The following is a 24,522-nucleotide window of genomic DNA, read 5'->3' on the forward strand; positions in this document are numbered from 1 at the left end:
CTACTCAGGAGTGTGTAAGTTCCTTATTTTCTCCCCATATGAATTTATTTGGGGTGCCTCCACCCCCTTCGCTCCTTCCTGGCAGTGTCACCAGGGCTGTGTGGGAGGAAAATTCTAACCCCCACTTAATTGCCAGATAGCACAGACTGTGCTGTGTAATATCTGAGTAAAATGAAATGCTCCAAATGCTGGGGAGCACACTTATCCACTTTGGTACCTAGTTTTTAGGATATCCACTTTCTGTATATGCCACTCTGGCCAGCAGTTTGGTACTAAAGTTTCCATTTCAGACCTCAAATGCAAAATGGTGTACCCTAATTGAACCACTAGAGTTTCACTTGGGCCATTACCTTTCAGTGAGGGATGGAGGGAATCACCAGCCTGCCCTACAATCATAGAAGCATAGACTCAAAGAACTGGTAGGGACCTCGAGAGGTCATCTAGTCCAGTCCCCTGCACTTGTGGCAGGACTAATTATCTAGACCATTCCTGACAGGTGTTTGTTTGTCTAACTTGCTCTTAAAAATCTCCAATGATGGAGATTCCACAACCTCCCTAGGCAATTTACTCCAGTGCTTAACCACCCTGACAGGAAGTTTTTCATAATGTCCAACCTAAACCTCCCTTGCTGCAATTTAAGCCCATTGCGTCTTGTCCTATCCTCAGAGGTTAAGAAAAACCATTTTTCTTCCTCCTCCTTGTAACAACCTTTTACATACTTGAAAATTATTATCATGTCGCCTCTCAGTCTTCTCTTTTCCAGACTAAATAAACCCAATTTTTTCAATCTTCCCTCATAGGTCATGTTTTCTAGACCTTTAATCATTTTTGTTGCTCTTCACTGGACTCTCTCCAATTTATCCACATCTTTCCTGAAATGTGGTGCCCAGAACTGGACACAATACTCCAGTTGAAGCCTAATCAGCGCAGAGTAGAGCAGAAGAATTACTTCTCGTGTCTTGCTTACAACACTCCTGCTAATACATCCCAGAATGATGTTTGCTTTTTTTGCAATAGCGTTACACTGTTGACTCTTAGAAGCTATCATCATTACCAGGAAAAAGGTGCCTTGGCTTTTAAAAATCAATTGACTGTACAGTGAAGCCCTCTTTTCCCAGGGCAACGTCCCTCTCAGTGGACGTACACTATGGGTGAAATTCAGCTCTTTGCAGAGGGCAAGGTCTGTGCATTATTTAAGCCCTACAATTGGGACTTAAGGTCTTAAGTGGAACCTAGGCCCTGTGCTGGCTCTCTACACAGGACTAAATCTCACTCTAAAAGCAGGATTCTGTTTTGCGCATTGTGATGCTCTGAAGCAATTTGGGGGCTTGTCTGTACGGGGCCATTCAAAAAATGAAGGCAAATCAAATAAAGGTGTAAAATCAATGTCCATGAGTTAAAGCGAAGTAAACTCTTGTGTGGATGCTCTCATTCAGGAGCAATTGGACTTAGTTCACTGTAACTGCAGGAGAATTAACTTACCGAGATCTGCATTGCCGAGATCTTTGCTCCTGAATGAAAGCGCCCACACAGGTGCCCCCAGAAATGTTTCACCTGGTATGCACAATGCACCCAAGTTTCTTGTCCAACAAAACTCCCATCCAGAGCAAAGGAGGAAAAAGCGAGTCACCCACCGAGACCTATCACAGAGCCCGGCAAGACCCCCTCATGTCCGCCCCTCCCACCAGGGCTTCCTGTCGCCCTACTCCTGGCCAGCTACCCTGTGTGGACACTCACTGCGGCTCCCCGTACTCGTAACCGGTCTTGGGGCTGAGTGAGTTCTGCAAGCAGAGCAAATGGGACACGGGCTGCTGGAAGTGGAGTGAGGCCAGGCGGGCCCCTGGCAGAGGGAGCCCAGGTGTAGGAGGTGGCCCCACAGTAGCAGTAAGTGGGAGCAGCACTGGCCACCCCACTGCCCACTCAGGTTTGGCACCACGGCTGCAACCCTCATGCTTCGAATTGCAACGCCACTCACTTACTTTTGTCCCCTTTCCCCCTTCCCCATCATGATGGAGGGGTTGCTAGACCAAATTGAGCGGGCCACAAGGCAGCCAGCGCTTCTCCTCCTTGGCACTGCTGTGGGTCCGGTTCTGCCTCTGCCAGTGGTATGCACCACGTGTAACGTGCATACAGCTGGGGGCACCACTGCCTTCATACTGGGGACCGGCTGTGAATGTATTTTAATTTATGTGCATTGACTTTACACCATAAGTTAATTCCTCAGCTTTCCTGAGTGTCCCCTTTTAGACAAGCCCTGGGACTTTTATTCAACTTACCTATAAACCGAATCTTCACTGTAGACCAGTTCACTTGTCAGCAGGTTCTGTTGTGTATAGTGTAAATGGAAGAAGCTAGCACCAGTGTTGAGAAGCATTTGCTTTGAGGAAGTGCTCAGCAAGAGTTTTAGGATACAGAGGTTCTGTGTCGAGAAAGAAAGGTAAGATAATCCTTGAGCTCAAGTTCATGGATGTGTCAGGAGAGCATCAAGGGAAAACATTTTCAGCTGATCTGTATGAAGGTTACTGGCCATGGGGCCGTGGTATTGACTGAAACCTCGCTCCCTGCTGATTCACCCTGCAATTATGAAATTTAGCAGGAATCATAAACTCCTTCTGAACTATAGTTATCCTCTTCTTTCCCCCTCCCCCCGCAATTCGTGGTTTGAAACTATGTGGAAACATTTGGGAAGATTTCACAATACATGAGGATAACCATAAGTCTTGGTGGGGGGGGACACACACGACTATATTGCCAGGGAAAGGGAATTCTGAGAAATTTTGAAAGAATCACTACTTGGCACTAGTTTCAAAATATTAGTTTACTAATCACTTTTCACAGCAGTGCGTAGATTAAATCACGACCGTGTATAGGAACTGAAAGTAGCAGAGAGTTTTTACACTAATCCCAAGGAGTCTCTGGACACATACAGCGTAATCCTACTTCACAGCCACAAACACTGAACAATCTTGAGGGTCTTCTTAGTAAAATGAGAGAGAATTCAGTTTTCTTGAGTTTTGCTTGTGAGGTTATAGGGTTCAGTTCATTGTACGTGAGGAGAATGTCTCCTGGACTGTAAAACAAGAGGTGTAGGAAGGCTCTTCCCAGAGGCAGTGTATGTCTCCTAGTGCAGTGTTTTTCAACTTGTGGTCTGTAGACCCCCGGGGGCAGTAGCATTGGAACAGTTTTGGGGGGTGGGGGCTGAATTCCATGGAACGAAACTGTAAACTCTGTATATGATGGAAACCACTTCAATCCGGGGGTGTGGCAGCACCCCTGCTTGGGGGGGCTGCAGACTGTCTAAGGGGCCCACAAAAGGTTATCGTAACCATGGAACAGTGGTTTTCAACCTGTAGTCCACAGACCACTGGAGGTCCGCAGACTGTATCTAAGATTTCCAAAAGTGTTCACATCTCCATTTGAAAAAAGCTTGAAAACTACTCTCCTAATGGGTAGAGACCAGATTGGGACTCAGGAGACCTGGGTTCTATTCCCGGCTCTGTCACTAGCAAGCTGGGTGACTTTGGGGAAGTCATTTCTCCTCTCTGTGCCTTAGTTTCACCAACTGTAAAATGGGATAATGACGGTGACTTCCCTTGTAAAGTGCTTTGAGATCTACTGATGAAAAATGCTATACAAGAGTTAGTATGTATTGTGACAAAGTTCCTCCTCTATCTTGGTGGGTCCTGCGCTTATTGGCGGATTTTCTTGCCTCAGAGATTCACCATGTGGGTTGGGGAACAGCCCAGAGACCTTCCCCTCTGGAAGAACCCACAGTCCAGGTCAATTGGGAGGTTTGGGGGGAACCCGGGCCCGCCCTCTACTCCGGGTTCCAGCCCAGGGCCCTGTGGACTGTAGCTGTCTATAGTGCCTCCTGTAACAGCTGCATGACAGCTACAACTCCCTGGGCTACTTCCCCATGGCCTCCTCCAAACACGTTCCTTAGTCTCACCACAGGACCTTCCTCCTGGTGTCTGATAACGCTTGTGCTCCTCAGTCCTCCAGCAGCACACCCTCTCCCTCTCAGCTCCTTGTGCCTCTTGCTCCCAGCTCCTCACACTCACACCACAAACTGAAGTGAGCTCCATTTAAAACCCAGGTGCCCTGATTAGCCTGCCTTAATTGATTCTAGCAGCTTCTTCTTAATTGGCTCCAGGTGTCCTAATTAGCCTGCCTGTCTTAACTGGTTCTAGCAGGTTCCTGATTACTCTAGTGCAGCCCCTGCTCTGGTCACTCAGGGAACAGAAAACTACTCATCCAGTGACCAGTATATTTGCCCTCTACCAGACTCCTGTACCCCACTGGTCTGAGTCTGTCACAGTATGTATTTATTGCTTCAGGAGCCTGAATTCAAATCCCAATTTAGCTCAATAATGGAAATGATTTTAGTGGAGTTTCATAGTCCCAAGTGAATGTTTGTCCACCACCGAATGGGGCAGCCTTGGCAGAGGGGGATGGGAGTGCACTGATGAAACTATCGAAATGTTCCAGCGTGGGAAGAGCAGTGGGTGCTGCCAATCAGGATTGAGATGGATGGGCCAGAACTGCGTATTCGTCTAAGATGACAAGTCATTCATATTGTGCTCCTAGGACCAAATTAAAGGCAGGTATCTGCCAGTACCTCTCCTAAATCTGTGTTTGGGGGGAGGGAGCCTGAATTCCAGGCTGCATCACCATCACATGACATTCATGTGGCTGTTGATAGTTTGTTCCTTTTTCTTCCAATTTTAATGTTTATTTTTAACTTTTTTTTAAAATGCACTTTTGCAACAATTAGTCTGTGTGACTAAAACGCTTCTCTGTTTGGAATAGCTGCTCGAGGTTATGAAAAATTTTCGGTTTAGTGTTTACACATATGCTGACAAAATGCTAAGTCGCTTTTCTTTATCAGGTGAGACTTCATTTTTTGGCGAGGCGAGAAAGAAAGTTGATGAGCCCGGGTGTAAAACGAATAAAAACTCCTTCAACAGCAAGTGTTCCCAAATCATTTCTTAATGGTGATTACATTGTAATAGAGGGATTGTCTCCCAAACACCTCTCCTTCCATTGGCAATTATTTGTTGCAGTGTTGTTTTAGCCATGTCGCTCCCAGGATATCAGAGAGACAAGGTGGGCGAGATAATATATCTTTTATTGGCCCAATGGCTGTTGGTGTCCTGCAGAAGAGCTCTGTGTGAGCTTGAAAGCTTGTTTCTTTCACCAACGGAAGTAGGTCCAGTAAAATATAGAACCTCCCCGACATTGTCTCTCTAATTGGCAGTTAAGTTGACCATCTCCCCTCTCATTCGCTCTCCCATACCGTTCCTGTGACAACTACAGGAATTACTTCAATGGAAAAGGGACTTTACGAAAGCATTTAATCTATGTATCTGTCTATGTACTTGTATGGCCCTCCTCAGTGTAGTATCTCAGTGCCTCACAGTTGTTGATGGATTTTTATGCTTACAACACACATATTATCTCCATTTTATCACTGGGAACTGAGGCACTTTGTATATTAAATGACTTGCCTGACTTCTCACAGAAAATGTGTAGCTTAGCTGGGAACTCCCGGAATTCCCCAGGTCACTTGAGTTGTAGTCCAGTGCCTGATTTTGACCTCATCTATGTAAATGCAGAGTAACTCCACAGAAGTTACATCAGTGGGAAATTGGTGTGAGAGGAGAATCAGGCCGATTGCATGTTTCTGGACACTTGTGTTTGCGGCTTTAAAATACATATTGATTCATCCTTTGTAAAGAATTTGTAAAGAGACCCATAAATGCCCCTTTCATTTTTTGTATGCAGTGCTGCTGTCGCTGTGTTGATCCCTGGATATTAGAGAGACAAGGTGGGTGAGGGAATATCTTTTATTGGACCAATTGCTCTTCATGAGGGTGACGAGCTTTTGAGCTTACACAGACCTCTTCTTCAGGTCTGGGAAAGGTACTCAGGCCAGGTCTACACTATAAACTCACATCAGTATAACTATGTTGCTCAGGGGTGTGAAAAATCCACAGTCCTGCGTGATGCTTTTATACCAACCTAACCCCCCATGTAGACAGCGCTTTGTCGGCAGCAGAGTTTCTCCTGTCGCCATAGCTGTCGCCTCTCAGGAATGTATCTGAACTATGCCAGCGGGAGAAGCTCTCCCATCATGGAATAACAGAATCACAGAATATCAGGGTTGGAAGAGACCTCAGAAGGTCATCTAGTCCAACCCTCTGCTCAAAGCAGGATCAGCATCTGGTCGTCTTCACTAAAGTGCTACAGCAGCAGGGCTGCATGAAGACAAGTCCTTAGAGTGTGACAGCTAAATACAAGATGGAACAGATTGTTTATCTTAAGTAGTTATGCTCAAATAAATTTGTTAGTCTCTAAGGTGCCACAAGTACTCCTGTTCTTTTTGCGGATACAGACTAACAGGGCTGCTACTCTGAAACTAGATAACACAAATTTCAGGTGACCATTCAAGGTGAAGTGGTCCATTAACACCCCTCTAATCATAGGGAAGAAAGAAAGTGGGGGAGGGGTTGTAGATTGTTGTAATAAATGTCTCTGTCAGTCCGTGATTTTTAGTGGCTAGCGATGTTATGAATTTAAGCTCCCAGGCTTGCCTTTCTGAAGGTGTTGTGCAGGGCTCCTATGAGGCTAAGATCAGTATAGAGTGATTACTTTGTGAAAAGTGGTCATCCACAGGTGATGTGGCGTTTTTGTCTTTCATCATTTTCCTATGTGAGTTCATTTGAAAACATAGTGATTGTCTGGTTTCACCCACATAGTTGTCATTGGGGCATTTAGTGCACTGAATGAGGTACACCACATGTTGTGATAGGCATCTGTAGGACCAATAGATCTTGTAAGGCGTGTTGTGGGGAGTGCTGATCATTGTAGCAGTGGAGATATGTCTGCAGGTTTTGCATGTTATTCTGGCAGGATCTGCTGCTACTTTTAGTTGTTGTGTCCTGGTCTGTGGGCAGCTTGCTTCCGATGGCGAGGTTGGAGAGGTTGGGGGGTTATTTGAAGGCTAGAAGACTGGATTCAGGAAAGATTTCTTTCAGGGTGGCTTATTATAACAATCTGTAACCCACTGACAACCCTCCCCCCACAAGTTCTTTTAGCCTCCCCCCCTTTTTTTTCCTTCCTATGACTGGAGAGGTGTTAACAGACAACTTCACCTTGAATGGCCCTTTGAAATATGTATTAATTACTTATGCTAAACGAGCTGTTTCATCTTGTATTTAGCTGAGACTCTGAGAACAAGGCTACACTATAAAATTAAGTCGAACTAAATTACGTCGAGGTACAGCTATCTCAGTGATTGATCCTTGTGTCGGTGGTGCATGTCCTCACCTGGAGCACTTGCACTGATTTAACTGCCAGTGTGGGGCATTGTGGGATGGTTTCTGAAAGGCAGCAGCAGTCGATGTAAGCAATGCAGTGTCTACTTTAACTCTGCGTCAACCTAACTACACTGACTTGGTGCTATGCCTCTGGCGGAGGTGGAGCTATTATGTCAGTGAAGTGGGCGACTTACATCAGTGGGAGCTACATTGTAGTGTAGATACTTACAGAATTAGATTGATGTAAATTGCCTTACGTTGACTAAATCTGTAGCGAAGACTAGGCCTGAGTAAATTTGCCAGACCTGAAGAAGAGTTTGTATAGCTCGAGAGCTTGTCTTTCTCATCAACAGAAGTTGGTCCAATAAAAACTATTACCTCAGCCACCTTGTCTCCCTTGTACTTTCTAACAATTAGCTGTTGCTAAAAAGGGATAAAATCCAACAGAATTTGTAGCCTCCCCGACACGTGGGATGAAGTTTGAAAACTACATTCTAGCAGGACAAATTCATGACTGCAGAGTGCATGTCAGATGGCGCTGAGGTTCAGATGTGCAAAGTGAAATGACTGGCCCCGACCGGCATGTCAAGAAGCCTCCCACTGTGTTGAGCTTCCTGCTAGCATGTGCTGTCGCGGGTGCTTCCTGAGCTAGCGATTCCCACACCTTTGTAATTAAACACCCCAGCTTCGCCTGGCTGGGGCTGAGGGCGCGTTGTGGAGCTTTCATGTGCAGAGCCGTTTCCCTCCATTCTCCTCCCTGCTTCCAGCCTTCTCACACTGCCGCTTCTCCTTCTTTCATTTTAAGAGAAACAGAACATGTGGCTGTGGTAAGAAGAACATGAGAAGCTGCCAAAGCAAAGGGAAATACAGCTAACGGGGGCTGGAAAGGCACCCTTTTGTCTTCACTGTCCACACTCATTTTGTGTACTGGACAATGGATGGGCTCCCCTTGTACGTTTCACTTGGGCTCCCTTGTTCCTTCTGTCTCTTGCCCGCTCCTTCATTCAGCTGCATCTGCTCAGGGTGTTGCTGAGTCACCAACAGAGGTTCAGGATTAGGTGAGCTTTTTCTAGTGGGGCGTCTCCAGGGTTCTGTGTTCACCCCAGGCTGGCCAATCAGCTCTGACACATCCCAAGCGTCCCTCTGGCAGCAGCCTTCCGGCTAGGAGAACCCCTGGAGTCCTCCCTTCTCCAGCAAAGCAGATGGTGGAGTGGCAGTAGCAGCATTCTTGATTAATGCCCAGTGGAAGAGAGGCTGGGGAAAGGCTGGAAAACCCTCTCATCCCCCGCCCCAGCCAGCTCCTGGAAATCCCTTCCCTCCCAGTGCTGGCACTATGGTGCTGTTGGGAGTGGCTAGGGGACTCTCTCTTTTGCTGTTTGCACAACAGAACAGCAGGGAGTGGCCTGTGGACTGTGCCCAGTGCTGGCACTAGGGAGTGGATATGGCCTGGATGTGAACGGGGTGGTTAAGAGCGTGAAAGGATCCAATGTGACTTTCCTCCACCACTACTTCAGTGAAGCACACAAACATTCTATGTTGCATGCCCTCCCCACTGCAGCACCAGACCCCACCCCTAACTTTTCTCATTAACCTCTGCCTCCCCTGGGTCTCTCAGTGTGTCCCAGGCGCGTCTACACTTACAATAGTGCCCCAGTGCAGCTGTGCTGCTGTAGACCTTACATGGAGACGCTACTGTCCCGACAGGAGAGCTTCTCCTGTCGGCGTAATTAATCCACCTCCGCGAGAGGTGGTAGCTCTGTTGATGGCAGAAGCCCTCCTGCCAACACAGCTCTGTCTATGCCGGGGGTTAGGTTGGGGTAACTGCGTCGGTCGGGGGTGGATTTTTCACACCCCGAGCAACATACTGATACTGATGTGAGTTTATCGTGTAGACCTGGCCTTAGCCTGTAAGCTACTTTTATGCCATGTATAACACGGAGCACAGTTGTCACCTACCAAGTGAAAAATAATAATTTGCAGAAAAAAGCAACTTCTGGACCAGGCAGCTCAGAGATTGCCTCTATGAGCAGGACACAAAAATATGCGTCATATTGCCCCAGCCCTTTTTCTGTTGGTAACTGCTGCAGTCACAAATGGCAGAGTCTGGCAATACCTGGAGCAATGAATCTCAAACTCCATAAACCATTCCAAGGTTAGGCGCAGCCGAAGTATAGAGAACTTCGATCAAAATTGAGCCTGCTTGGAAGCATGGGCCATGTATGTGCCACACTCAGCATTATCAACGCACTGTAACACCCTGCTGTTTCAGTCCCGGACCTCCCCCTGACCCCCCGCTGCCTCCCAGTGCTGTCGATGCTGCTCAGTCTTGAGCAATACTGAAGGCTTGTCTACACTTGCCATTTAAAGCGGAAAAAGCCCCATTTTTGTGCAAAAACCGTGGGAGCGTCTAGTTGCCAATGACTTTTTGCGGTGAAACTCAGAAGTTTCACCGCAAACAGAAAACCACCTCCATGAGAGGCGTACAGCTCTTACCGGTGATACTTTTGCGGTGATGTGCAAGTGAAGACACCTTCTTCCTGTTTACAGAGCTTTTAGCCTCCGCAGGATATCCCACTGTGCCTAGGTGACCACTCTGGTCAGCAGTTCTGCTGCTCTGACACCAGGTAAACAGACATCCGCCCCTCCCCCGGTAAAAGCCCGGGAACTTTGAAACTCCCCTTCCTGTTTTCTTGGCAAGTGCTCACTTCTCATCTGGCCAGGTGACATGGCTGCTCCAGGGAGCAAACGATCCCCTGCTTGGAGCAATGCAGAGCTACTGGAACTGATCAGTGTTGGGGAGAGGAGGCTGTGCAGGGACCCAGGATGCCCCACGATCACCCTCCCCCCCGGCCCCCAGGACCTGTCATCAAAATGGAGAGTGCTGCACTGTGTGGGATAGCTGCCCTCCCTGTGCATGTGAACCCTCCCTGATGCCTGTGGAAGTAAGTGAATACACAAACCAGCCCTTTTCTTTCACCGGTTCACTATCACCATTGAAACTGACAGCGCAAAAACACCGCAAGTGTAGACATAGCCTGAGGCACTGCAAGTCATGTCCGCGGAGTGCTGATCTGGGCCAGATTTGGTGATGATTTTGGGGTGACCCATCAAACTCATTTTTATTTGTGATATAACCAAGGGTTGGACTTGGATTTCCAAAGGTGAAAGACTATCTCACTCAGCCACTGTAGCACCACATCTGTTCCTGCGGCAAACTTCCTCTGCTCAGGGCTCCCACGAGTCTTCAGTTTGCCTATTTTCAATTTTATAGTAAAACTAGAAAGCAAAGGGTGAAGGTGGAAAAAATACCTTTCTCCTGTGGCCTGTGACCTCAACCTTCAGCCACTTGGCTCAGTATGGCATTCAATTTAGAGTACATAATAACTCGCCTCTGGACTTTTAAGTGAATAGCTGCCTGTGAGTAGTAGATACTCTTGTATAAATGTGTGCAGCTCCATTAAGAAGGGCAAGCATTAGGATAGACTGAGAACGCAAGTTAAAACCCAGTGGCTTGTGCTATGCAAGTAGCATTGTCGTTAGCAGTCAGACATGGAGGGAGCAAGGTCTCATGATTAAAGCACAGTGTGGTGAGTTCTAAGTGCTGACTCGCTGTGTGACCGTGGGCCCAATCACTCGGTCTCTGTAAAATAGAGACAAGGATAGTTCCCTGCGTGAGAGAGGCAGCTGTGGAGTTTTTTTCATATGTATCAGGTGCTTTGAAATCTTTAGTAGAAGAGCCACTATGTAAGGAAGTAAATGGCATTCCTTTGCTATGGCACAGTATGTGAGGGAGAGACTAGATCTGTGATTTCATTTTCAGGATTTGGCAAACTGAGGCACAGTAGATGCAAGTCACAATCTCTGTGCGGTATTGTTTGTGGGCCATTATTTAAGAATTAAAATGTGGTATAAAGTTTTATTTCTTTATAAAAATGTGGGCGCTCCTTGAAGGTGCACTTGTAGCAACAGTTGATGCTGTCTTTACATTTTGACTTTTAAAAAAAAGCGACCCTCTGTCGACTAGAATCATGCGTTAACAAAAAATTGTTTCAATGAATTTGTAACGTGGAGGAATTTATTTCCTGTGCTGACATCATTTGATTGTTCAGCCTCTCTTTTGGGGATTTCCAATATGAGAGTGAATGCTGGGAGCCTGTCAACCTGATCAGACACACCCTGCTATTTCAGTCCAGCACCCGCCCCTCCTGTCTCCCAGTGCTGCAGATGCCGCTCAGCCAGGAGCGATGTTAAGGCACTGCAACTCATGTCCGTAGAGTGCTGATCAGGACAGATTTTGTGTTGATTTTAGTGTGTGTTTAAAAGAGGACGATGTAACCCACTAAACTCATTTTTACTTGTGTTATAACCGAAACGCCAATGCTGCAGTTCTGAGCTGCCAAATGAGAACCCGTTTCATACAGCTATGTGCTGATTGTATAAATCACTTTTGAAGTTGGTCTGTTTGGGGTTTCGGAGTATCCTTGGGACCTCCCTGGCTATTTTGCCTGGAACTAGGCTCCTAACCCAGATCCACAGATCCAAAGCATCTTTAGGGCCAAATTTCTAGAGTGGCCTCCCTTTGGCAAGCGCTTCCTCCCTAACTACTCACAAGCCTAACTACCCAACTGCAGGTGCCAAGTCCTCTGGCTTGCTCCCACAGTTCGTTCAAGAGTGCAAAAATGTGATTGCAAATTTTGTAAGTGCAAATTTCGCCCACAAAAGGGGATGTCAAGCCTTAGCATTTTGAGGACTGAGCATTGGCAGTATGGTTGGGGGACTCAGATCTGTGAAGCTGCAGATCTGGTATACACTGCATCAGCAGAGCAGGATGTGTGGGGGTGGGCGGGGGGTGGAGGGAATGGAATATCTGGAGGTCCAGATTAATGTCCATTGGTAGAACAGTGTGGGAGAAGCCAGTGCAGCACTTGTATGCATTGATCCTTATTCCAGACTTAGTTATCATTCGCTGCCTGCATTAGCATCTATTGTAATTTAGCTGGAAATTAAAATATAAATAAATAAATAAACGGAGTTCCTATCCTCAGACATTCTACTCAACAGCACAGCGAGTTGTGCTATATTGTAGGCCAGGGACAACTGCCGCATGGTGGCCCAGTATCACATACAACTGCAGTATTATCGGATGACATTTTGTCACTACACTGCCAGCGAAGTGAAAAATCAGTTCTCAGAGCTGTGTGAGTGCTGTATGCTGATTGCCAGAAAAAAATGTTATTAACAAAACCAACACAACTATGGGAGAGGGGCCCTGTATTCCATTTTGACTCGGGCATAGTTTATAATTGTATAAACAAAACTCCAGTTGCAGGATGAAATTCCACTTTCTTGAAGACAATTGGTTGTGCAGTACAACTGACGGCACAATTTGAGGGCAATGGGCATGGGAAGTACGTATTGTGGGCTAGGGGAGGCTATGCCTCCCCAAACAGCCCGGCATGACCCTGCCCACTGTGACGAACTGGGACTGTTCTTGCTGGGGTGTGTGAATGCTGACAGGGGAGTGTGACTAGGATGGTCTGCATCGGGGGATGGGAGCCGGCCCAAGGGAACATACCTGAGCTTGTAACATGAGAACCCAGGAGGGGGTTGGAGGTCAGATGACTCCGGGGCCCGGGAAACTGAACAAAGGCTGTGGGAGGGGTCGCTGAGGGCAGAGGGCTGGAAGCAGGCTGGAAGGAGGCTGGAGAGATGGCTGGAAGGCAGAGATGGCTCTGACCCCCCAAGGGGGTGGGCTGGCATGCCCTGGGACCCCAAGCTGGACCTAACTGAGGGGGGCCCTGTTGTCTGTGCCTGCAAGACCTGTCTTGAACTGTATTCCTGTCATCCAAATAAACCTTCTGCTTTACTGGCTGGCTGAAAGTCATGGTGAATCGCAGGAAGCCGGGGGTGCAGGGCCCTGAGTTCCCCAATACTCCGTGACAACTGGTGGCAGCGGTGGGATCTACTGCACCCCGTGGACGGCGCTTCCTGCAGTAAGTGACTGGGGAGCAGTAAAACGAAGGGGGATTGACGGGGACCAGGCCTGCTGAAGAGTGGGAGAGAGACGGTTATTACCCCTGGGAGCGTGTGACCAGCGAGAAGGACTTTTGCAGTAACAGGGTCCCCCGTGGGATCGCAGCGAGTGGTCCCAGGGGCGGAGGAGTCTGCAGCTCGACCCTGGCAGAAAGGTGGTGACCTCGAGAAGGGCTGGCACACTAGGGGTCCCCCTGGGAACTGTGGGGAGCTGTGAGCACACAGGCCGGTGAGTGGCCAGCAGGAAGATGTATGCCAAGCGGCTTAAGAGCGACCTGGTGAAGCTGTGCAAGCAGAGGCGGCTGCGCATTGGGAGGCTCACCAAAGAACAGCTCATCGCCCAGCTGGAGGCGGAAGATCGCGCGAATGAACTGATCCCTGTGTCTCAGGGAAGCAGCCTGGCAAATGCAGCGCAGGCACCAGTGTCTGTCCCAGCTGGGAGTGGTCAGCCGGCTGCTGAGGGCTTCCCGAGACCCCTCCTTCCTATGCCTAGGGGAAGGGTGGGGAGGAGCCCAGCAAATACCAAAGGCGCCGTGATCCCCCCGGCCAGCAGGGGGTCCCCCCGGCAAAGCCCGCCGGCCAGCAGAGGAGCCTCCCGGCGACGTTCGGCATCCGGGAAGCGGAATTGGCTGAAATGGGAGAAAGAGCTAAAACTGAGGAAGCTAAAGGATCGTGAACAACAGAGACAGCATGAAGAGAAACAGCGTCAGCGTGAACGGGAGAAGAAAGAGAAACAGCATCAGCGTGAACGGGAGGAAAATGAGAGACAAAGACAGCATGAACTGGAACTGGCGAGACTGAGGGGCAGCGAACCCCCGGCTGCGGTGAGTGAGGGGGGACCCAGGACTGCACAGAGCTTTGATAAGTGCATCATGGCCCCATACAAGGAGGGGGAGAACATGGATAACTTCCTGGAGGCCTTTGAGACGGCCTGCGAGCTGCACCGGGTGGATCCCGCGGACAAACTCCGGGTCCTTACCCCCTTACTGGACCCCAAATCCGTGGCATTGTACCGCCAACTGGGAGAGGCAGAAAAAGGGAACTACGAACTATTCAAAAAGGCCCTGCTACAAGAGTTTGGGCTGACTCCTGAGATGTACCGGGGAAGGTTCCGAAGTCAAGATAAAACCCCTGAGATCTCCTATCTGCAACTAGCCGTCCGCATGGAAAGATACGCCAGCAAGTGGGCTGGTGGGGCCCAAACAAAGGAGGACCTGATTAAACTGCTGGTACTGGAGCAACTGTATGAGCGGTGCCCATCCAACCTGAGGCTGTGGTTGGTGGACAGAAAGCCAGAAAACCCGCGACACGCCGGGCAGCTGGCTGATAAGTTTGTAAAGAGCCGGTCAGGGGGTGGCAGGGAGGAGCCCCAAAGGAACAGGCCCGCCGCGATGCAAAAAGAAAGTCACCCTGGGACCTCCCAAAGGGAAAATATTGGGAATCCCCTCCCCCGGGAAATGCCCAGCATCAGGGACAACCAACCGGCTCAAGGGAACCCACAGGACATAAGCTGCTATTACTGCGGCCGAAGAGGCCACGTTCGGGCCCAGTGCCCCAAGCTCAAGGACAGACTGAGCAGACCAAACCCGCATAGGGTTAACTTGGTAGAGGCCCAGACGGACGAGGGGCAGGCTTCTCACGCAAGAGGGGCGGGCAGCTTATCAACTGCTCAAGAAAGAGAAGGGCCCCAGGCCAGCTCCTCTAGGGGGCTGGATGCCCCAGACTCAGGGTTTTTGGTTTATACGGTGGGCGCGGGGCTGTCCCTCCGAAAAAAGTACCTTGTTCCCCTGGAGGTGGATGGGAGGAAGGTCAATAAATACTGGAATACGGGCGCAAAGGTGACGCTGGCCCGGCCCAAGGTGGTGGCCCCAGATCAGGTGGTGCCCAACTCCTACCTGACCCTGACGGGGGTGGGCGGAACACCAGTCAAAGTGCCCGTGGCAAGGGTACACCTGAAGTGGGGGGCCAAGGAGGGCCCCAAGGATGTGGGGGTACACCCGTATCTGCCCACTGAGGTATTGATGGGGGGGGACCTGGAGAACTGGCCAAGCAACCCCCAAAAGGCACTGGTTGTGACCCGCAGTCAGAGCCGGCGAGGGGCCCTGCGCCCTGGCCTTGGGGGGGGTGCCTTGCCTGAGGCGCAGGACCCTAACCTGGTGGGGAGGGAACGCCCAGGGACGCGGCTCAGGAAGGCTGCAGCTTCGGACCCAGCGGGCGAAAAAAAGCAGGTGGCCATCCCTGTCCCAGCTGCTAAGTTCCAGGCCGAGTTACAAAGAGACCCCTCCTTGCGGAAGATAAGGAACCTGGCCGACCTCAATGCGGTACAGACCATGGAACAAGGTGGCCAAAAAAGGTTCCTGTGGAAGAAGGGGTTCCTGTACCAAGAATGGGCTCCCCCAGGGAAAATGGAGTCAGGGGGGATCAGGAGGCAGCTGGTAGTACCCCAAAAGTATCGCCGCCAGCTGCTGTGCCGGGCCCATGACATTCCCCTCTCAGGGCACCAGGAAACCTGGCGTACCCAGCAGAGGCTGCTACGGAGCTTTTACTGGCCTGGGGTCTTTGTTACTGTCCGACAGTACTGCGAATCCTGTGACCCCTGTCAGAGGGGGAGGAAGGCCTGGGACAAGGGGAAAAGAGCTTTAGGACCCTTGCCCAGCATAAAGAATCCTTTCCAAAGGGTGGCCAAGGTTAAAAGGGCGGCTCTAAACCAAAAGAGCCCAAAGCACAGACCTCCAGACTGAAGCGCTGGAAAAAGACCACAGCCCAGTTGGAACCCCAGAGGTATGGGGGTGGGAAAAGGGCACAGGCCGCATAAACCTTCCCACATGCAAACTGCGAGTGCCATCAAGCACCCCCAACCTAAGGGGGGGCGTGGAACGGAAGGGGCCTGGTGTAATTCTCACCAAGGAACTGGAGGGATGCGGGGGCATCCATGGGAACGGGGGTAGGTTCGAACTTCCCCGGGTCACTGGCTAAAGTGACCCTGCTCAGTTCGGTCTCGAAGGGGGAAAAGATGTGACGAACTGGGACTGTTCTTGCTGGGGTGTGTGAATGCTGACAGGGGAGTGTGACTAGGATGGTCTGCATCGGGGGATGGGAGCCGGCCCAAGGGAACATACCTGAGCTTGTAACATGAGAACCCAGGAGGGGGTTGGAGGTCAGATGACTCCGGGGCCCGGGAAACTGAACAAAGGCTGTGGGAGGGGTCGCTGAGGGCAGAGGGCTGGAAGCAGGCTGGAAGGAGGCTGGAGAGATGGCTGGAAGGCAGAGATGGCTCTGACCCCCCAAGGGGGTGGGCTGGCATGCCCTGGGACCCCAAGCTGGACCTAACTGAGGGGGGCCCTGTTGTCTGTGCCTGCAAGACCTGTCTTGAACTGTATTCCTGTCATCCAAATAAACCTTCTGCTTTACTGGCTGGCTGAAAGTCATGGTGAATCGCAGGAAGCCGGGGGTGCAGGGCCCTGAGTTCCCCAATACTCCGTGACACCCACGCTCTGCCCCAGGCCCCCTCCTGCTTGCCATTCCCCCTTGACCCCGGCCCAGGAAGGCTGCTCGTCTTCCAGCTGGGAAGCGGGCTGGGGCTAGGGCAGCTGCAGCAGGCCTGTGACCAGGACTTGGGGTGGCTGGGGTCACCCAACGCTGGGGGGCCTCCTGGGTGCTGGAGCCACACTGGCTGGCACTGGGGGGTGGGCTGCCAGTGCTGGGGCTGCCCGCCCTGTGCTCAGGGGGGCTGAGGGCACTGGGGCTGAGGGCCACACCGCCTGCCTGGTGCTCGGGGGGGGCGCACACCACCCACCTGCCTGTGTGGCATTCGGGGGGCTGCATGCTGCCCACCTGCCTGATTTGAATTGTTGAAATCCAGATCTGAACTGTGAGGCTCATCTCAGCTCTGCTGCACCCACCTAGAGCTGTGCTCTCCCTGATGCCTGCGTGGCTGATGTAAAGAAGCCTGTGATTTCCTGCATGCTGTCACACGGGCAGAAGGGAGAACCTTCATCATGAACATGCATGTCACCATCTTAGTGAACCTGCCGAGTGAGGTTAACCAAGCCACTAAGGACGTCTCTACCCGTTGGGACTGGGTTTGTGTACTATTTCTGTTACCAGGCAAACTGCTCCATCAGGGCACCCGGGGTCAGTCCTGTGCTAACACTGCTGAGATGGCATTTTAATATATTCATTTAATAATCACAGTGTGGTGTTGTTTTTCAGACTGAATTAAACCCTGAGCAAAAAAAGGAGGCAGCCCATCGCAATTAAAGCAAATCAGTTCCACTGTAAGTAATCTCTGTTTTGTTTTAATGATTTAAAGTGGGTGTAAGTAGAATATATATTCTGCCCTTCATACTGAAACAGTAGGACTTGTGTTTCTATTTGGTTGGTTGCTTTAGCTCTTTGCTCCAATATTTCTAGAGACATTTGCCAGATAAGCTTACCAAGAATGTAACTAATTCAACATCACGTTAGCTTGTTTAACTTGTATTATTGAGTCCAGTTACAAAAAATAATGACAGGAGCTGTGCTAAAGCTGTGCTAATGCTCGGGATCACTGGTAACGTTATAATTCCCTCTTGGTCACAAATATTTCTCTTTGAAAGTCTATGGCAGCACATCTTCTGTCACTCAAACTCATGTGCAAGAACGAGTTCTCAGGAACATACAATACAGGAAGCAGAGAGTACTGTACTTACGACTCCATATGCTTTATTCATAGCTTGTGTCTTGCTTTTGTGTGGAAATATCTTACCATGTTTCACAGGGAAAAAAGAGACAAGATCCTCTTGCCGTATATTTCGTTATATACGGGGAAAGAACTCATTGACCTTCTGTGAACTTCATTCAGAAGCCAAGATTGTTTGTTATGATTCCTCAGTGGGAATACATATAGCAGAGGCAGAGTTTCCACTGGAAGAACTTCAGACTAAGCAGGATGGATCTTGCTTTAGCTGAAACACACCCTAAAAGATGAGAAAATAATTCCTTCTGTAGGGGTGTTCCTGACAGCAGAGTTTTGTCACCTACAGCGTTTTGAAGAACAAGTTTCATTAGGGCTTTCAGTTTAAACTGAAAACAATTTATAAAACAACACAGGTTGCAAGTTTTCAAGAATCACTTTTTCAAAATAAACTTGGGGACAAAAAAAAACCAAAACCCCTCCCACAACCAACCAACCAACCAAAAATAAAACAAAACAAAAATCCTCAAACTCAGCAGAAAATGGTCTGGCTCCTTTAAAGGTACTTTTAATGAAATTCCCATCCCGATCATAAGTCAGCTCTGAGTTACAGCCTATGGCACTCCTCATGCTGTGGGTCTCACCCCAAGTGCACCTTGTCCGTGTATTGGAGTACACATATAAGATGACATTCTCCCCTGTGCTGGGGGCAAGCACCGGGTATAGGCACTACTCAAGTCCTGCTTAAGCCCTGTTTTGAAGGCTTGGATGACTTTTTAGTGGTTTATGGACCTTGTGACTGGCCCTCTGCACAGGGGTGAGTTCCAGCCACATGCAGGAATGTAAGATGCAAACAGTAAATGAGACTGTTTAAAAAAGCAGTTATAAGTACTGTATTTTGTAAAAAATTCTGAGTGGAATTCTGGTCCCATTGAAGTCAGTGGGAATTTTGTTACTGACTTCAGCGAGGACAGAACATCACTCTTTATGTTTGCCACTGCTAATGAAGCAGCCAATTTCTCTTCAGATATACCTGTTCTTACTTCGAATAAACCTATCTAGGGAGATACAAAGTTCTAATGCAGCCAGGCATTTTTCAGATACGGAAAATGAATAAAAATAACAACCAAAACCTCTAGCTTGAATGACTGTGTTTCGTATTTCCCCAGAGACATTCAAAAGTAGCTAAGATGTAGGTGTCATCAGATCAAAGTCTTCTTAAAGATCTGTTGACGTAGTGGCAATACAGTGTTCTGCTTTGCAGTAGTGTTGGGAAATCACAAAGGGAGTGAAGGGAAATAGACCATGTACCACGGGAGAAAGCAGAGGGGTGAACACAGAGTTTGGGGCGAATAGAAAAGACTGAGAGGAAAAGAGGGGCTGCTTTTCAAAGAACGAGAGGGGAGAAAATTAATACAAAACAGATTGAATAGTATAGCAAGATCAGGATAAAAAAGAAAATGGCATAGTGATGGACAGTATATGTTGGAGAATGGAAAGAGTTTGGGACAGCAATTTGAAGACGGGACTAATCAAGAAAATAAATCTGACCTGATTCCCCCTTCCACTCTGGCCACTGGGATACAAAGCAGCCGAATTCTGTCTGGAAGTGGCCAGTGGAGAATTTCCCTTGTGTATGGGAATTCTCTGCTGGTGTTAAGTCGTCAGAGTCAGAATATCCACCTCCTGCACCAGCCACCTCCTTTTCTCCTCCAGCATGAGTGCCATGTTGGCAGAAGAAGAGAACAGGAGGGAACAGAACTCTGCTACATTTCTTCTCTACTGGCATAATGTAGAGCAGCTCCTCGGCTGCTCGAACTTATCTCAGAGCTAGGGAGTGGAGGGTCAGACAACCAAAACCAGTTCCTGAGAGGCACCCCACACACTACTTTATCCTGTGCCAAGCAGAGTTCAGACACGGGGAAAACCTTGCCCCCTACTTTTAGGTTAATGAAATTTGTTTAATTTATTCTTGCTCCTTTATTTATTGTTCTTTCCCTGGAGAATTATAATTCTAGGGCATGGGGATAGATTTTAGAGCTTTTTTTTTTCTGTTAACATTGCCCACTACTTTGGATACAGTCATTCAGTAACTGAAGAAAAAGGTAGAAAGTATCTTTAATTTCTCCAGAATGCCAACACGTGATGAATTGTCCATTGATTGGTTTTTTTAAATGTTAACTGCCATGCAAAGATCCCAGCGGAAACAGCTGGGCTCTACTTCATTGGAGGAGGCTAGAGATTTTGTTTGAGTTGACACAACGAATCATCTCAAAACCCCTCCCCCAAATCACAAAGGTGTCATTGTCAATAAATAAATTAATGAAGATATCCTATCTCCTAAAACTGGAAGGGACCTTGAAAGGTCATTGAGTCCAGCCCCCTGCCTTCACTAGCAGGACCAAGTACTGATTGTGCCCCAGCTCCCACCTCAAAAATTGATCTCACAACCCTGGGTTTAGCAGGCCAATGCTCAAACCACTGAGCTATCCCTCCCACACAGAGTTGTGATCATGGAGGCCATAGGAGAAAGCAAAATGCAGACTTCTTTTTGGCCTGTCACAAAGAGCTGTAGCTGGCAGTTTTTAATGCATGGGGTTGAGCTTGTGGGAGAGAGAGAGAGAGAGCTCACAGCTTTCTTAAAAAGTCTCTGCTTAGATCCATTTCCAGCAAACTAAAGTAGTAAGAAAAGAAATGCCAGACTGCTTCTGTCTTATCTTACTGGTGTGCTGAGCAAAGAGCACTGATTTTAAACAAAAAGTAACACTATCACTTCATTTACAGGACATTTTGAAATCTTGTAGCAGCACCATGTTCATGATGCAGAATGTTCACTAAATCAGAGAAATGATGCTGAAGTTGATTCTCTCCATTGGAATCTGGGGACTTGGGTCTGTCACATCCCACGTTCTCCTTTCACACTCCCATGATCCATCTGTGCACTGTAAATGTAAATATGACTAGAAGCTGGTGGCTAAATTAATGTTCTGTTCCACAGACTACTGCTGGCATGAGGGCACCACAGAGGGGCAGATGTGTCGAAACTACAATGCACTGGTGTAAGTCTAGAAATGACCCCAGAGCAGGTTACTTCTTAAGATTGTGACAAGGGTGAAAAGGACATGCGGTTAATCATCAGTGATGAGTGTTCCGCCTCAAGCGGACTGGTCCTAGCTGGTGTTAGTCAGACATTTGCTGGGAGCCAGGACCGTTTAAAAAGGTTTCAAAACTATAATGAATTGCTCCTTTTAGCAACAAACTTGTGAATAAAATAAGGCAGCCCCTTTAGCTTGCTGTTGCAAGTCTGCGAGGTGCTCAGCACATAGTGGAAGGGCATGAAGCTCTAGGAGAAATGTGAGCCCCTAGCAGAATCCATGTGTAGACGAAAGGAAGGAAGTCTCAAGTGTGGGTTCACAAAGGTCCTGTCTACACTAGAAAGAAAGGTGTTTTGATTTTGTTTAAATGTGCTAGCTTTAAGCGGTGTTTAAAAATGTGCTAGCAGCTAGTGTGGATAGTGTTTGACCCTTTCCAGAACAAGCCAGCTGGTTGTGATGAATGCTAGGATGTGCTACGTTTTTCAGCTCCATTAATTAAAAATGGTAGCTGGCAGGTTTTTAAAATAACACCTTTGTGTTCTAGTTGAGACAGGGTCTCACTCACAGAGACAATGGGATGGTCAAACACAACCATCAGCTAAGCAGCATGTTCCCCTGTAGAGCCTCACTGCTGGTATTTGCAGTAGTGACCTGGGGACTGGGGAGCAGTACTCTCAGTAGCACAGGATGGGGATTCCTCGTACTCCCCATCCAGCTCAGCACCGTTCACCTCATGCTCACGTATAAACACATTTCATCTGGGTGGGATCAAGCTCTTAAGTAGCAGCATTTTTATTAAGATGTTTTATTAAAATCAATTGAACCCTCTTCATAGAATCATAGGACTGGAAGGGACCTCGAGAGGTCATCTAGTCCAGTCCCCTGCACTCATGGCAGACTAAGTATTATCTAGACCATCCCTGACAGGTGTTTGTCCCACCTGCTCTTAAAAATCTCCCATGATGGAGATTCCACAACCTCCCTAGGCAATTTATTCTAGTGCTTAGCCTTGAGGCTCACACACAACCATTAGCATGCAAAGGCACACCCAGCAAGGTTACAGGAATGCTCTCCCAGCCACTCAGGAACTGTTTACAGGGCGACACCCGCAAATCCCCCAGCCCCAGCCTTGCACCCCAGAAATGTGTATATTACACTATTCAAGACCGTCTTGATCAGTGTAAACTCATTAATTAGTTCATAATTTCATCAAAGGAAATTATCATGCCACAACCTTTGTTAATCTGCGTAGAGATTCCCCCAGACACTTCAACCCAAAACACAGTGGTTGAGATAAAATATTAAAACAAGTTTATTAACTATGGAGTGACTGGGATCCCAGGGGAGCCGCACTGAGGTTTCTCAATTAAGGTGAACTGCAAAGAATGGGGCAGACAATCCCCAAAGCTGGTGGATATTCCAATACTTAGATTTACCAAACCAGCACAAAACAGCTTCTGTATTGCCTTACTGGTTACCCAGAAGCCAACAACGTAGTTCCCTTAAAGCAACCCAGCCTCAGACCTCCACCCAAACACCCAAGTCAAATATGATGAGGATCACTGAAAATCTTATTCATCATATAGGAAAGTTCTACCAATCCCAACGGATTGGACACATTACCTCCCAAGTTAATTAATATTCCAGTTTTTACCCAAACACATGCGTACAGCCAATTCTTATTAACTAAACTAAACATTATTAAAAAAGAAAAGAGAGAGTATTGGTTAAAAGATCAATATACATGTAGACATGAGTACAGTTCTGATATCAGATTCATAGTAGAGATGATGAGCTTTGTAGTTGCAAAGAGTTCTTTCAGGATTAGTCCATAGGTTATAGTCCAATATTCATATTCACGGTGATGCAGATAGGAATGGAGATCTCAGTTTTATGACTTAAGCTTCACTACATGAAGCATCAAGCAGATCTGAGCTAAAAAGGATCAGGACCCAAAGGTTTTTATACAGTTTCAGGCCTTCTTTTGACAGCTTGAAGTCCTTAGGCGAACAATAGGCAATCATGGAGACTCTGAAGTAGACCTATTTCCTAAGCATCACCAGTAATTAGCTACAGGGATTAACATAAGGCAATTACCTATTTTCCACCATTCACAGGTGATTTGCTATACATTTCAAAGAGAGATGAATACATTGATATCACTCTATCTACAGTTGATTTAAATGTTAATATTTCCTTTTGATCTCTGAATTAACAGAATACAGCATAGACAGGGACTGTTTGACTACATTGTTAACCTCTAACAAGATATGAGTACACACATACAATTAGTATCACCTCTAACTTCTAACAATATAGGTTTGCATTTCAAAGTTCTAGCCTATCTGCCATGGAATGGCTCTAATTACCATTTGCATATTTTTCTAACATGTCTCTAAAGGTTGGCTCGGGGTCATTTACCCTGCAGGATGCTTAACCCTTTCTGGCCATGCGTCACACTTTGTGTAAGATTTGTTGCAATTATATAACAGTGGTAGCAACAATGATTTGTATGATCATATTCCAATCAGATAATGTCACATATGGAAAGATAAATTTTAAGTGATTATAAGTGATACAGGCATAAAGTCAGAATTGGTTACAAAAGGAAATAAAATGATAGAATCACAATCTAATGCCTAAACTTTACCAAGATAAGTAAAATTTGAAGCAAGCGACTTTCTCACCAGATCAGATGCTGCAGGCAGTTTACAGTTCATAGTTCTTAGTTTGCAGGCTGGATCCCCTTACAGTCTGGGACCATTCCTCTAGTTCAATGATGCTTCTTTGTCTTTCAAACGATCTTGCTCTGTGAATAGAGGTGAGGGGAGGAGAGGTAATTTGTGTGTAGTGTATTCTCCCTTTTTATACCCCAACTCCTCGTACTGGAAAAATCTTGCTATGTCATGGGGTTAGGCAGTCCTATTGCCTACTTGCCTTACAATCAGTCCTTCATATGAATTGCAAATTCTTGCTTGCACCTTCTATGTATGTGCAGCTTGACATTCAAGGCCTTTGTTTATTGTCCTTTGTTACCTCTGAGGGACTAGTCTGTGGGTGTTTCCCAGATTCACAATACGTTTCAGTAACAAACCTATAGCAAAATCTCATATTTCCATATACAATGTTGATGCACAGATTTTAACAGGACAACGATGTTCAGCAAATTATGATTTTTCAAATGATACCTCACAAGGCATACTTTGTACAAAATATATCATAATGCCACATAAAAGTGGTGAATGTGGGGGTTACAGGGTATTATTTTGAGGTACAGTGTGTCACAACATTGTACTTGCCAATTGTTCCTACTTAAGAGACACAATCCCTGTTTCTCACAAGACACTGGCCATCTTCCATTCCATCTCTCTGAGAAGCTCTCCTATTTCAGTAAAGGCTG

The 24,522-nt window shown here is 47.6% G+C and overlaps 1 protein-coding gene across 8 annotated transcripts in view; it reads left to right on the plus strand.

The window, feature by feature from the left end:
• The window catches only part of HIVEP3 (HIVEP zinc finger 3), a 430,983-nt gene that overhangs the window by 312,690 nt on the left and 93,771 nt on the right, over positions 1-24,522 (plus strand). For 6 of the 8 annotated variants that reach the window (XM_065576909.1, XM_042857345.2, XM_065576911.1 and 3 more), the window contains one exon: positions 17,565-17,629. The gene's annotated coding sequence lies outside the window, so the exon portion shown is untranslated. Of the gene's footprint in view, positions 1-17,564; positions 17,630-21,025; positions 21,087-24,522 lie in introns of all 8 variants that reach the window. The other 2 variants (XM_065576910.1, XM_065576912.1) reach the window with 1 other exon arrangement.

The sequence above is a fragment of the Chrysemys picta genome, chromosome 23 (assembly GCF_011386835.1).
Source record: "Chrysemys picta bellii isolate R12L10 chromosome 23, ASM1138683v2, whole genome shotgun sequence".
In the NCBI taxonomy this organism is placed as follows: domain Eukaryota; kingdom Metazoa; phylum Chordata; order Testudines; family Emydidae; genus Chrysemys; species Chrysemys picta.